The following is a 12,001-nucleotide window of genomic DNA, read 5'->3' as shown; positions in this document are numbered from 1 at the left end:
CTGATAAAGTTCACAAAAGTTTAACAAAGTTTGGTATAGTGGTAAAAATAAGAACAAAGCACTTATATAGAGAGCGAGCTGGATTGCTTGATAAACTGGGTATATTGAAATAACAAGGATACACATCTAGGAACAAAGTTTGCAGATCACACTGACAGGATGAGGAAACGTAGCCTGGAAAGCAGTGATTCTTATTATTTTGTATATGTGGTGCAGTAGTAGCTAGAATCCTCAGTCATGGACCATGCCCTTGTTGTGCCTCGAACAGAAAAAAAAGGCAGTCCCTGACCCAAACAGCTTACAGTCTGAGTATAAGACAAGAGGTAACAGAGGAATACATAGAGACAGACACGAGGACACAAGGAACCAATGGGATAGTAGTGGTCAGCATGATAAACATTGGTCTCACTCTCAGCACACAAGCTGCTTAAATGTTGTCAAGTGTTTTGTAGACATTGCAAAAGATTCTTAAGGAGGGTTTTGAGGGAGGATACTGCAGATATTCACAGGGAGTCTCTCCCAAGGGTGAGGGGCAGTGTGGGAGAAAGTATGGAGATGCTTAACTCAATATTTCACAGATGTGCAAGGAAGGTTGGCACCATCAGCTGACTGGAGGAGGAAGTCAGCTTCTTTATGGTGAATGGGCTCTGTGGGGAAAGGCTGTGAATTCAATTAGATTCTGTATGATGCTATAGTGAGCTAAGGGTGGTATGCAAGGGAGGGATGATATAGCCAAAGCAACAAATTAGGAAAATGATCTTTACAGCAGCATTCTAAATGGATATGAGCACAGCAAGATGGAATTTGTTGGGTTGGAAAGGAGGATGTTGAGTAATCAAAATGATGATGGCCTAGGCTGGAATATTAGCTATGTGGACAGACAGAAAAGGCTATTTCATAGAAATGTTCTGAAGAAAGAATCAGAAAGATTTGGGTGCAGCCCAGATATGAGTATCTACATAGAAGGACAGGTGGAAGTTGATGCCCAGATTATGGGCCAGAATGATTAGAAGGATGGTTCTTTTGTTCACAGTAATGGAGAAAGGATGGAGTGAAAAGGGATTGGGGGAACAGATGAAGAGCTCTGTTTTGGCCATGTTGAGTTTAAACTGACATATGAACATACAAAATGAAAAATCAGAGCGGTACTATTTCAGTTTTGACAGGAGACAGTTCTGGAGTACAGAGGTAGATGTGTTGAGTTATCAGCATAAGGGTAATAGTACAATTTTGTTTTGTGGATTAGATTACTCAGAAACTAAGAGCAGAGGAAGAAGAGAAGTGGACCAAGAAGAAAACCCATGGACCCCCATTCCCAAAAGTTGGGGGTGGGATAGTGCCAGAGAAGGAGCCATTAGAGATGTCAGAGGAAAACTAGAAAAGGATGGAGTCACAAAAGCCAAGAAAGGGCAAGATTTTGAGAAGAGCATGGTTGACTGTATTGAAGGAGGCTGACACGTCAAGGGGGATGAGGCTGGATCACTAGTTCTGAGCTTTCACCTGGAGGAGGTCATTAAGGGCTTTAGTGAGAAACATTTCCATGCAGGAGGTGGAAATCAGATAGAAGACAGCTTAGGATGGAACTGGAGAGGAATTCCAGACAGAGACTGTAAACAACATGTTCAATGACCTTAGTGATGAAAGGGAGAAGAGACATGGGCCAGTAGCTGGAGAGGCAAGTGGGGATAAAGGAGTTTCTTTGTTTTGTTTTTTTTAATATGGAAGAGATTAAAACATGTTCATATTCTGGGAAGCCAGGGAAGAGTTGGTTAAAGTGAAGAGTAATTGTGAAATGAACATGGGCACAATGAATATCAGGACATGGAATGGGATGGGCTCACTGGGACAAGTGGAAGGGTTAGAGGAGGAGATCAGATGGGAAACTTCTGCATTTGTGTCAGGGAGAAGGAAAAGAGAGTTGTAGGAAGGGAATGGAAAGGCAAAGTCAGAATAGGGGAGGTGGAAGGGAAGGAGAACAGAGTGGAGGAGAAGGGTAGTCGGGTAGTCAGGTAGAGGGGAAGGGGAAAGTCACATTCTATTTTGTCAGTTTTCTTTTCTAAATACCAACAAATTCCTGTGCAGAGAAAAGTGTAGGCAGTGCAGGGCAGAAGGTGTGAGGAGATGGCTGAAAGTCAGCTGGGGTTATGGGTGTGTGGGAGTCAATCAAGGTAGAGATGTAAAGTTGTTGGCTAGGAAGATGTCAGAACTGAAGAAAGAGAAAACAAGTTTGTAGTGGAGGAAGCTGGTTTTGTCACAGGATTCCCACCAGACGCTCCACGGCAGGAGTGGAGGAAGCAGATGTGGTGATCTTGGGCAGGGGGTTGGCAGAGGGGCTTTGTAATGGGAGAGCGGAGCAAAAGAGTCAAGAGTGGAGGAGAGTGAAGCATGGAGAGAATCAACACCATATCGGTGGAGGAAAGGTCAGGGAGAAGAGGGCTGAGAGCAAAGAAGAAGTCACCAGCACTGATGGATTGGAAGCCACATAAGAGTCAGGTGACAGAGTGAGAGGGAGAAGGCAGAGGTCAAAGAAAGAGAACTAGCAACACAAAGATTAGAGAGATCAGTGCTTAGTGACAGCTTGGCCAATGAATGCCCTTTTGATGAGTGAGTGGATTAACTCGGGATGTAGATTAAAGGAGGAGGTGAGTGAGGAACCATCTGGCTTAGATTTCAAATGGGCCATCAACATGGAAGTTGAAGTCACCAAAAAGATTGTGAAGAGAGGAAGAGAGAGAACCAGGAGTCAAAAGATTAAAGGAAGGCTGGTGGGGAGGAGCTAGGTGGACAGTAAATGACAGGAACACGGAGGCAGAGAGGAGAGAAGCATCAGACACAGTGCTGTTCAAAATAGGAGAAGGAGTGGGTCAGAGGAGGAGGGAGGGTTTGGAAGTGGCAGGAATGAGAGAGGAGAAGCCCAAGACCCTGCCATACAGGGTGGGGAGTGTGAGAGGAGAGGCCTCCATGAAACAGGAAAGCTGCAGGGGTAGTGCCAGACGAAGGGGTCCAAATCTCTGTGAGAGCCAGGAGATGGAGGGAGCGAGATATGAAGAGGTTGTAGCTGGCTATGATCTTTTTAGAGATGGAATGGGCATTCCAGAGTCAGCAACAGAAGGGAAGGGGAAGGAGTGGGGAAGATGGGTAAAATGCCTGAGGTTAGAAATGGTGTGGTGAGAGGGGGCAGAGTGGTTGTGAGAAGGGTATGGGAAATGGAAAGAGAAACAGAGCTGGGGCAGATGGCACCAGATGGGAGGAGAATAATACAGATCTGGGACATAGATTTCCGCTGGTGGGAGGAGAAGGGAGATTGGGGTGAAGAAGGGACGAGGACTAGTAAGAGTTACTGACAACTGTAGAGTGGTGAAATGGAGCCAGTGGTGGGAAAGGGAAAAGAGGAGACTGGAGGAAAGAGGAGGAGGGTGAATGCTATAAGGGAAGGGTGTGATGAGCAACATGAATGAGTGGCAGATGGAGAGGATTAAAAACAAATTCAGCAATGGATAATCAATGGGAACCAATAAGATCAATGGCAAAATACCATCTACACCCTGTAATGTTGAGACCCAGAACACCTGCAGTCAGTTACAGATTCTGTAGGTCAGTGATCTCTAGTGGTTGCAGTGTGAGGACATAAACGTAAAGAGCCATGCTTGAAGCAGTAACTAGAGAAGTCCCTTTCTTTACTAGGATCCCCCTGCAATACACCCTGGTCCTCTCTGGTTACTATGGAGGACCAGGAACTCTAGAATCACTCCAAATCTCCCTTTCTCTATAAGAAAATATTAAAATTAAGATTATAAATCATTGTGTATATATGCAACAATTCAAAATAAACTTCAAGTTCCTTAAAATTATTTACATTGATATGTCCCCTTACTAGTTGTTTTTAAATAGTCCTGAGCAATGTTTCAAAGATAAAATTTTTGAGGGGGTCTGATGAATCTTTCAGACCATGTTCTCACTTCTGTTGAGTTTGTGCATAGAGTTCCCCATGGAGAGTGATCACTTTCTGAAAGAGTACATGTAGGTCACAGATCTTCTCTTTGTTGTGTTGGGGAAATAATGAAGATGAACCCTATTCTTCCAGTGAAATCCTTCTGGAGTCTCCTTTAGGTAGGATCTGGGAGTTTCCAAATGTCTCAGAGGTTTTGAGCTACATTTTATTCCCTGGTCTTAGTTGAAGTAGTGCTTTAGTTCTGTGCCAAATATTTAAGTTTTGTTGCTGATGAATTTTTATTTCAGCATTCCATTTTTGAAAGTCCTTCACATAGGCCACTTTGGTTTAAATTGTATTAGTGCAACAGATAGGGCATCTTTAGTCATATTCCTGTCAGAAGTTATGCTGGAGATAGCCCAGGTTCAAGCCGTGTTGATGGATATGTTAGTAGTGCCTTATTTTTGCAGAAGTCTTTTAAAAGTCTGCACTACTCTCTTCACTCTTGTTGCTCTGGGGGCACTATGGAGAACTAATATGGTGTTCAAAATTGATGTTTCATGCACGTGTTTCAGAGGTAAATTGAGGCCCATTAACCAAGGTGAGGACTTTAGGAACTCCATGTCTAGCAAATATTTAATTTCTGGATGACCTGTGCCGGCAAAGTCTGTGTAAGTATAGCCAAGTCAATGTACCTGGAGAAGTAATCAACAACAATAATGTTTGTATGTCCTTTCTGTAAAAACAAATCTGTTGCCCAGGTCTGTCAGGTAGCTTTTTAGAGAGTAATGGCCTTCCATTTATAATTACTTTTTCAAAGTGCATATTATTGAAATGATCTTTGTTTTTGTTTTTAAGAGGAACTCCAGAGGAGAAATGGTGAGTTTGCATTGATTATTGATACTTACTTTATTCAGCTTTCTGGGCTATAAGCCCATCTAAGTAAATCTGGTATACGAGTTACCTGTAATTACAGCATTGGAATGTTGGGAGTAACATGAGAAATGATTCTTCCCGGGAGCAATTCAGCAGAGATGAGTCAGGAAGCATGGACGGAGGAATGGATTAGGCCAAGGGTCCCCAATGCAGTGCCCGCGGGCGCCATGGTGCCCGCTGGGGCATCTAAGTGCACCCGCGTACTGGCCAGCAGATGAGCATCTGCCAAAATGCCACTGAATTTCGGAGGCATTTCGGCGGCAACGCCTCTGGATTATGCTGCTTGTTGGTGGCATTTCGGTGGATGATCGTCCGCCACCATAGTCCTTCATCTGGCACCCGCCAGATGAAAAAGGTTGGGGACCACTGAATTAGGCAGATCTATGGCTCCATAGCCCTACAACTGGTCAGCTGAACCTTTTAAAGGGCTGAGGTAAATCAATGGTTTTCTACCTTTCCAGACTACTATATCCCTTTCAGGAGTCTGATTTGTCTTGTGTACCCCAAGTTTCACCTACTTGCCACAAAATTAGACATAAAAATACAAAAGTGTCACAGCACACTATTACTGAACAATTGCTTACTTTCTCATCTTGTCTGTATGAAATTTTAGTTTGTACTGACTTCACTAGTGCTTTTTATGTATACTGTTGCAAAACCAGGCAAATATCTAGATGAGTTGATGTAACCCTGGAAGACCTCTGTGTACCCTTGGGAGCACGCATACCCCTGGTGAGAACCACGGATGTAAATTACTCCCTCCACTCTCCTGCCCAGCACAGCCCTGGGAGACACTGTGCCCTTTGGTTCTTCTCCTGGAGAGGTGTGGTTCTCCACCCCCACTGTATATATTCTCCATGCTAAAAGCACAATCTAGACCTCCAGTTGTAATTAGTTTGAAAAAGTGCACATATTGAAATGTTCTTTGCTCATTGAGGTGTTTGTTTGTTTGTTTGTTTGTTTGTTTGTTTGTTTGTTTGTTTGTTTGTTTTTAAAGAGGAATTCCAGAGGACAGTTGGTGAGTTTGCATTGATTTCTGACCCTTTCTGTTCTCAGATTTGCAGGGTAAGTAAATGCGGTATATGAGCTGCCTGTAATTATAGCATTGGAATTTTGGGAACAGCATCTGAAATTATTCCTCCCAGGAGCAATTCAGCAGAGATGAGTAAAGAAGCATGGAGGGAGGAATGGATTAGGCAGATCCATGCCTCCTTAACCCTACAAGTGGTCATCTGAACCTTTTTAAAGGGATGATATAAATGACTCCTTCATCTCTCCTGCCCAGCACACCCCTGGGAGACACTGTGTCCCTTTGTTCTTCCCCTAGAGAGGTGTGGTTCTCCAACCCCACTCCATGTACGCTCCATGCTAAAAGCATAATCTAGCCCTCCATTTATAATTATTTTGAAAAAGTTCAAATATTGAAATCTTCTCTGTGTATTTTTTTTGAAGAGGCACTCCAGAGGAGAAATGGTGAGTTTGCATTGATTTCTGAATATTTATTATTCTATTATATAATTTTTGTTGTTATGGAAGCACTTCTCATGGTTTCATAGAAAAGAATGAGTTGACTTTGGCAGCTGAGGCAAGGATTCAACCACTTAGGGCTGGTCTACACTTGGGGGGGGGTCGATCTAAGATATGCAACTTCAGCTACGTCAATAGCGTAACTGAAGTCAAAGTATCTTAGATCGATTTACCTCTCGTCCTCACGGCACAGGATCGACATTCGCGGCTCCCTCTGTCAACTCCGCTACCGCCGTTCGTGCTGGTGGAGTTCCGGAGTCAACGGGAGCGCATTCAGGGATTGATATATCACATCTAGATGAGACACGATATATCGATCCCCGAGAAATCGATCGCTACCTGCCAATACGGCGGGTAGTCTAGACATACCCTTGGATACTGATTTGTTTGGTTTAAGTTGGGACTACAACTACTACTGTGAACTAATCAGAAATGTGTGGTTATTTCACATTAATATATAATTGAGCTAAGGTTGTCTGAGTGTCTTAACTGAACATTTTCATCCTTAAAGTCTTTGCATGTCTCTTAAATTAAACCTTAACTCTGAATTTCTTGGATTTGCAACATGTTTTGGAGATTAAAACATTTCTGTAACATATTTGAGCCTCAAACTACTGATATCTACTTTCATTCTTAACTTCAAGTTAAAATAGTGTCATGGCTGGATCATGGGCAGTCAGACCTAGTGGTCAGAGCAAGAATGCATGGTCAAAAAGACAGGAGTTTAGGAGTCAGGCCAGGTCAGGATGCCAGGAAATAGGGTAGGGGTAGGAAGCAGAAGTCATGCAGTACAGAAGAGAGTGGAGCCTAGTTGTTCAGAGAGTTTCCTGTTCCTGCTGTTGTCTTAAATAGGGCCAGCCAGCCGCCAGCTGCATTGGGACTCTGCCAACACAACTGCAAGAGCAGAGACAAAATGAGGTTGTACTTCCTGGGTCCCAGCCAGGGCCAGCTCCAGGCACCAGCCTACCAAGCACATGATTGGGGCGACACCTTGGGAGGGGGCAGCGATCGGGGTTTGTTTTTGTTGTTTTTGGTTTGGCCAGGTGGCGCTGGGGGGGGGGACTTGGGCAGTGCGACGCGGCGCTGGGGTGGCGGGGACTTGGGCGGCGTGATGCGACGCGGCACTGGGGGGGCAGGGACTTGGGCAGTGCGACGCGGCGCTGTGGGGGCGGGGACTTGGGCGGTGCGACGCGACGCTCGGGGAGGGGTCAGGCGGTGCTTGCGGGGGCAGGGCGGCACTCTTTTTTTTTTGCTTGGGGCGGCAAAAATATTAGAGCCGGCCCTGGTCCCAGCTACACAAGACCTCACATGAAAAGCTGGAGTCTGGCTGAACCTAGAAATCCTGCAGATCCACATTTGAAACCCATGAGTCATAACACATAGGTACATCCCAGGGAAAAAGCACTTGCACTCAAGCATAATAATATTCTTGAGGGATATTTTACTTGACTGCTCTGCACTGGGAATGTGGGAATTTTAATATTTTTATGAACTGTATGTGTAACTCAGGGTACCTTCCCATTCTTTCTTGCTGTGAAGTGTGGGGAAAAGAGTTATTCTCTTCCCTGGTGCAAGAGAGACAAGAGCTAACGGGGTGGGGGCTGGGAGTGCTGAATCACATCAGTCTGTCTGGCTTGAAATGAGGCATCATAACACTGAAAAAGATTTTGTGGTAATGGTGGATAATCAGCTGAACATGAGCTCCTAGTGTGATGCTGTGGCCAAAAGAGCTAATACGAAACTTGGATGCATAAACAGGGGGATCAGAATAGGAATCAAGAGGTTATTTTACCTCTATACTTGGCACTGGTGTGACAGCTGCTGGAATACTGTGTCCAATTCTGGCACCCACCGGTCAAGAAGGATGTTGATAAATTAGAGAGAGTTGTACTCTGGGCACCTAAACTGTCCTGCTGCTCATAGAGCTGTGACTACGCTATTTTTAGTGTCATAACTCGACCAGGGCTAGCCCACAAGTACATCTACCAAGAAGGAAATTTCGCCATTAACTTCATTGTAGACATACCAGTTGAGTTAATATTGTCTGCACAAGATTTGTGTGCTCCTCATTTTCATCCCACCTTTGGCTGGGTTTATAGGGCCACAAGAGGAAATTTTTAGTAGCATGGGTGGTGCAGGCATTTTTGAGGAAGTTCGGCACCCCCAAAATATACTCATAATCCATTCACTATTGCGCACTTCCCAATTTTAGGGTATGAAGATACTGGAGGGCATCTCAGTTGGGAAGATGAGCAGGGTCACCAGTGGAGATTGCATATGGTTGAGAGAGACTGACACTGGGGTTTGAGCAGATGAGAGTTAGAAATTTTGGCCTAAGCTGCTAAGTATTAAATTGTCTCCAACCATTGCTGTACAGATCCAGATAAGCAAATCTGGTCTTTGAGCTGCCTGTAATCACAACATTGGAATTATGGGATCATGAGAGCAGCATCTGAGATGATTCCTCCCAGGAGCAATTTGGTGGAGATGGGTAAAGATGAGTGGGAATATGCACGGAATAGGCAGACCTGGGGCACCACATCCCTATCACTTTGTATACATTGCTCCCTTTCGTCTTCTGCCCAGCACAACCCTGGAAGATACTGTGTCCCTTTGTTCTTCCCTGGAGAGGTGTGGTTGTCCACCACCACGTCATGTATGCTTCATGCTAAAAGCACAGTCTAGCCCTTCATTTATAATTACCTTTTTAAAAGTGCATGTGATTGAAATGGTTTTGTTTTTCTTTTGTTTTTAAGAGGAACTCATGATGGCAAATGGTGAGTTTGCATTAATTTCTGAATATGTATTACTTTATCTGTATTATTTTTATTATTATGGAAACACTTCTCCTGCAAATCACTTGTCACTTCGACAGCAAAGAGTGAGGTGAATTTGGCACTTAAAACTGGGATTCAACCAATTTGTTACTGATGAATTTGAGTTAATCTGGAACTAGAAAAACTAGTGTGAACAGTAGAAATGTATGGGTATTTCACATCAGCATCACTACAGGATGTAATTAAGATTGCGTGGTTTCCTTAACTGAGCATTTTCATCCCTTAAGATGTATGCATTTCTTTTAAGTTAAACCTTAACTCTGAATTTCTTGTATTTTCAGTGCTTGGATTTGGGGTTACAACATTCCTGTGATGCATTTGAGTCTTAATTTTCTGACATCTACTTTCATTCTTAACTCCAATTTAATGTATTTTTTCCCTGGGAAAAATACTGCTCACACTTAAGCAGAATAATATTCTTAAAGACAATCACTATCTTACTGGATTGCTCTATGCCCCCCGTAATGTTTGTTGCCCATTGACTTGTAGGCAAAATGTGAAGTGAAATGCCTGATATCTAAATTATTTCACAGAAAGTGGATGAATTATGAGGGAATATTTCTGATAAACTTTGAGTAAAATTGGTATTCCATGAGGCTAGATTTCTATTCTGAATATTTTTATACATTTTTATGAATACAGGACATTAGTTCTAGTAGCATAGCTGGGAGTGGGGGTTAGGAGGAGAACTGTGAAAAACATTCATAGTGAACATATTCATTGATTTTACCCCTTCATTTACTTCACAAATTGTCTCTGAACATCTCCAATCATTTCTTTGCTTTTCAGAATTGTTCTATGAATGTTTTGTATGAGCATATAGGCAGAGAGATGAACTTAACTCGTTAATTGGGATGGTAGAATCAGACATAATGTTTAACGGGAAACATAATAATGCTCAGGGATTAGTGTGATATTTTTATCTCTATATATTGCCTCCTTCATCCACTCAAGAAAAAAAAAAGAAAAAAGAAAAAAGAAAGGCCTGATCCTGCTGCCATTGGAGGAGTGTTTCCTACCCTCATCCCTGGCTTTTTAAAAGTGCCATTATAATTCCTAACATCTATGACCCCAATTCTGCCACATTCACTCACACTCACCTTATGCTGGGTCGATTCTGATACCCTTATTCAAATCGAGTAGTTCTTGGAAGCAGTCTTTCCTGAATCCCCACTTCTGGCCTTCACGCCCCCACCAACCTCTCCAAGCTCATAATCAGAAACAAGCTCCCCAAAGACCAGGAGACACCAACTCAAAGCAGAAACAGACCTGTCCAGAACATCAGATACAAAAGTTGCAGACTTATCGCCACTTCTACAATGATCAATCCTCCCCCCCAGCACACTTTTCAAGATCCATGAGTCCTACGCATGCCAATCACATGTGGTGTACCTCATCCAGTGCACTAAATGCCCCACTAACACATATGTGGGTGAAACCAGACGATCACTACATTCTTGAATGAATTAACACAGGAAAATGATAAAAGACATCATGTCACCTGTGGGCAAACACTTTTCACAAAATAATGGCTCTGTATCTGACCTATTAGTCCTTATCCTCTAAGTAAACCTGCACAACACTTCAAAAGATGAGCTTGAGAGCCTAAATGCATAACTCTGCTAGACATTAAAAATCATGGCCTGAAGAGAGACACTGTATATATGGCTTATTACAGCAGTTAAGTCCAAAGCAGATTGTAAAGAGTTATACAAAAATCTCACAAAACTGAGTGACTGGGTAATAAAATGGCAGATGAAATCCAATATTGATAAATGCAAAGTAATGTATATTGGAAAACATAATTCCAACTATACATACAAAATGATGGGGTCTAAACTGGATGTTACTACTCAAGAAAGATTTTGGAGTCATTGTGGATATTTCTTTTAAAACAACCGCCTAATGAGCAGTGGCAGTCAAAAAAGCTAATTGAATGTTAAGAATCATTAGGAAAGGGATAGATACTAAGATAGAAAATATCATAATGCCACTATAGAAATCCATGGTATGCCCACATCTTGAATACCACATGCAGTTCTGTTTTCCCCATCTCAAAACAGGTATATTAGAATTGGAAAAGTTACAGAGAAGGGCAGCAAAAATGATTAGGGATCTAGAACAGCTTCTGTATGAGGAGAGATTAAAAAAAACCTGTCAATAAGATGATGAAGGGGCGATATGATAGAGGACTATAAAATTTTGAATGGTTGGAGAAAGTGAATAAGGAAGTGTTATTTACTCCTTCACATAACATAAGAACAACAGGGCACCCCATGAAATTAATAGGCAGCTGGTTTAAAACAAACAAAAGGAAATATTTCTTCACACAATGCACAGTCAGCCTGTAGAACGCGTTGCCAAGGGATGTTATGAAGGCCAAAACTATAATGTGGTTTGTTAGAGGGCTTTCCCTTCACCCTCCCACTTCCCTGGATCTTGTCACATAGGCAGAAGACCAGAAGTGCGAAGCTCAAACAACGCAATGTTTATTGGGGTTAGTTTCCAAGAAAGCATATTCTGAAGCCCTTCTCACCAGTCAGGGTTATCTTTATATGCCGACAGAGTCTGTTCCCCAGTGTTCTGCTCCCAGCTCTGATGCCGCAAAGCATTTATCCCGCATCCCCCTTCCTAGCGCTGACACCTCAGAGCGTTTACCTCGTGTCCCCCTTCCCAACTCTGACACCACAGACTCTTGCCACTGTCCCTGTTCCCCATTCCCTGTTCCCGTTCCCCCCCCTTAGCAAATATGATTCCAATCCCCCCCACT

This window comes from Mauremys reevesii, unplaced genomic scaffold (genome assembly GCF_016161935.1).
Source record: "Mauremys reevesii isolate NIE-2019 unplaced genomic scaffold, ASM1616193v1 Contig68, whole genome shotgun sequence".
NCBI lineage: Eukaryota > Metazoa > Chordata > Testudines > Geoemydidae > Mauremys > Mauremys reevesii.
This window is presented reverse-complemented; position numbering follows the sequence as displayed.